Source organism: Laetiporus sulphureus (assembly GCF_001632365.1).
Source record: "Laetiporus sulphureus 93-53 unplaced genomic scaffold LAESUscaffold_102, whole genome shotgun sequence".
Classification (NCBI taxonomy): Eukaryota; Fungi; Basidiomycota; class Agaricomycetes; order Polyporales; family Laetiporaceae; genus Laetiporus; species Laetiporus sulphureus.
In genome coordinates this window covers 26,278-30,185 of record NW_024468611.1, presented here as the reverse complement: position 1 = coordinate 30,185, position 3,908 = coordinate 26,278, and positions in this window count along the sequence as shown.

Here is a 3,908-nt window from a genome sequence, read left to right as displayed (position 1 = left end):
AAAACTGCTAACCCTAGAATATGTCCACAAGACCTATGAACCATAAATAGTAAGTGTCACGTGCAACGTAAACTGTCACGTGACCATGAAGTGCTGAAACTGTAACACAAGCTCCCCCTTCCAACCGGCAAGACCCTTGACGACCACTCATCAAACTAACCCATCATCATCCCCCACGGACATTTACGTAGCCATAGACTGGGATGGCGGTATGGGGTATGACCTCCCATCCCTCGTCGAGATCCTCTTGAGGTTGAGGATGGAACTCGGTGGGCGTCCAGTGCGAGATGGATCCGTCTTCATAGAGGACCGCCTTCAGTGCTTCGACACCGTCGGTAAGCCATCCAGGCCGCTCGATCATGGCAACGAGGGGTTGGAAGATGACCGGCATGAACTCACGAGGTGTCTTGGCATCTCCGTAGTGGACTTGATCGGAGAACGTCCTGAAGAGTTCTACCTCGTATTGTTCAACACCTTCTTCCTTGCTCGCGAAGTGAACGCTGAGGATGCGCATCCGGTTGAGTGTTGGATGCCAGTCGTGCATGCCTGGGATGGGTGGCGGATAGAGCAGAGCGACCCATTGGCTGAAGACGTGATGAGGCGAGTCTTCCGAGTAGAGATGCCAGGTGACCTTCTGGTTGTCCCAAGTGAAGACGAAGGCATGGAAGGTGGCGAAGTCGCCCGTGCCTGTACAATGGACGTAGAGACGATGGCCGTCGCATTCCATGAGGAATGTCAGTGGCGTGGTGATGAAGACATCATAGGGTGATGCGACGTCCGGGGCGATAAGCGATACCTGTCCTGCTGCTGGGTTGCTCGAAGACTTGACCGTTCGAGCGTACCTGATCTGCTCCTTGATGGTGTCAGCAGGTGCAGGTTGCGATTCGTCCTCCGGTGTGGCATTGTAGGGGTAGGTGGCACCAGGACGGTGAGGGTAGCTGGGTTGTTCATCATCGGCATTCCTTGCCTGTTCATCGTCGTCACCCCAGGCTCTCCCTGTCATCCAAGATCCTCCCGTCGTCCAACGACCTGTCTCATCTTCATCATCTCCCCAATGTGCACTCCTCCATGACTCAGCCAGTGCTTTGTCGCTAAGGTTGCCTAGAAGCAGGAGTTCGTCTCCATCACTGTCGAGAAGTAGTCCTGGCTCCGATGCGCTGTGAGTGACGGTGGTGGTGACACGGATGTTGAGCGACATTGGCGGAGGTGGTAGAGCAGGGCGATTCTCTTTATCCCAAGGGTAGATTTCCTCGTAGAGTTCCCACTCGAGTAGGAGGAGGTGATGGTCCAGTAGAGGGAAAGGAGGGCCACTACTTATACCTTCGAGCAGCCGTTCCTCTTCTTCGTACCAGTCCGTGATGTGAATGTTCGCCATTCCCGTATGTTCTTCCGCTGGTATTGTCATTGTCCTTGATACAGTACCATGTATGACACTGAATGCATCCAGAGCGAATGAGAGTGCTGCCGGTAAGATGTCAAAGTGTAGCGGATGATCTAGAGCGTATGATGGTGGGAGGATTCCCACTCGGCGTAGACGGCTGTTAGGATAGTCCGGCGTTGATCTGGCTCTAGCCGGGGTAGGTGGAGTTCCTCCGTTAGGTACATTGGGTAATTCATTCTCATGAACGTTCCCCATGTTCCGTCCAGGTCGATATCGACGTCGTCCTCTAGTGTTACCTTCGGCTTGTCCGTTTGGAATGGAAACGGGTAAGGAATTCTGATTAGCCCACTGGGGCGAGGGGTTAGATATGGCTGTTGTCGAGTTGACCTGAAGCCGTCCAGGAGGTGGACTTCGTGGACGTCATCCGCTCTCTGGATGAGATGGTCCATCATGACTTGGATGGGTCGTGTTGAACTCGACGTTGGTATGGTCGAAATCGGCAAGATCCTCGATGGCGAATCCAGCCCCTCTGATAGCGAGATAGACTCCGAGTTGTTGGAAGACCTGGTAACGATGATCGTGGGAGGAGTGGGATTCGATGTCTTCGAGAACTTCGATAAGGTGCGCGAAAGTGGTGATAGCAGATTCGAGAAACTCAGGATGTTGCACAGGCATGAGGGCATGGACTGAGGGTTCAGGCCAAGTTGTGCTCCCTTTTATACTCGTTCAGCAGCTCTCCTGCATTGCCCATTTCTGTCTCTTTTACCCACGACCTTTCACTGAGTGGATATCCAGCCCATTTTACCAGATATTCGTTCTTGCTGCGCCGTAGTCGATGTCCAATTATAGACTCAATTTCGAATTCTTCCTCTCCTTCGATAAGATCCGGAGGCGGTGTTGAATAACTTTCCCCATGTGTACTGGTCTGCTGATATGGCATGAGCAGTGCAGCATGAAACACCGGATGGATCTTCCATGTCGCAGGAAGGTCTAACTTGAACGAGAGTGGTCCCAGAACCTCCTTGATCCTGAATGGTCCTTCTCACTTCAGCGCTAGCTTGTTCGATTTGTAAGGTCTTTTCAAATTGGTGGCTTCCAGCCAGACCTTATCTCCTTTCTTGAATGTCGGAGATCCTCCTTTGATCCTGGCAGCTACACGGGCTTTTGCCTTGATGATTCCTTCTGTGGCCTCCTTGCGGACCATGCTGAGAAGCTTGAGCCTTGCATCCACGTCAGGGATCTCGTCCTGAGGAAACAGTTCTGGCATTCCTCGGGGCTCGTAGCCATATCATATTTCAAATGGTGACTTCTTCGTTACTGAGTGAATATGGAGATTGTGCGCGAACTCTGCTTCGGATAAGAATTGATTCCATCGATGCGGCTGCTCTGCACAATACATTCAAAGATATGTTTCCAATTCTTGATTCATTCGTTCCGTCTCACCATCTGTTTGCAGATGATAGGCTGTGCTCATAGCTGACTTGATCTTGAGGGCAGTGCACAGTGCTTGGAATACTTTGGATGTGAATTGTGTTCCACGGTCAGAGATGATCTTGTCGGGTAGCCCAAAGCGTTTCCAAACTTGTCGTCTGAATAGCTCGGCGGTTTCCGCGGCAGTGATCGTCTTCTTGCAGGGACATAGAATTACCCCCTTACTAAGCCCATGGTCTACCATGACCATTATTGAATCAAAGCCTTCGCTTTTCGGCAGATCCGTAATAAAATCCATGCTAACCTGCTTGAAGGGTAGCGCATTGGGCGAAGGGCCGATGGGCTGCAGTGGAACTTTGACTTTGTTTCGAACAGCTTTGGATTGCTGACATGTGGCACATCCATTGACGTAACTTTGGATGAAGCGATATATTCCTGGCCACCAGAAGTCTTTACGCACTAGTTGATGCATAACCCAGATTCCTGGATGACCATGGGGAGTGGCCTCATGGTATCGCCGAACAATTTCCTTTTTCAAGGCTGTATTGTTTGGGACATATATGCGTCCATGGATGGTGATTAAACCGTTGTCAGTGTCCTTGATGTCGTCCTTTGTCATTCCTCGTGGAACTGGGAGTTCTTCCATTAGGCCGTCCTTGTACGCAAGTACTGATGGGTCTTTTGTTAGTGCTTGTCGAATTTGTTCCGCCATATCTGTATCGATAGCACCAATAAAGAGATCATCGGGTAACAGGATCGCAGGTGACTTGTTGTCCTGTCGATTGTCTAATTCGGACAACCGTGAAAGCGCGTCCGCTTGCACCATTTGTCGCCCTGGGGTATGGACAATCTTGTAATTGAACATAGACAAGAAGAGTTGCCATCTTCGCTGTCTTGGATTTAAGTCCTGCGGTTGCCTGAAGTATGTCAGATTCTTGTGATCTGTGTGTATGATAAATGGCTCCTTTGTTCCGTCGAGATAGTGTCTCCATTCCTTGAGTGCACGGATAATTTCTAGTAGCTCCTTATCGTAGATTTGATAATTTCATTCCAGGTCGGAGAGCGACTTGGAAAAATATGCGCAGGCATGGAGGTC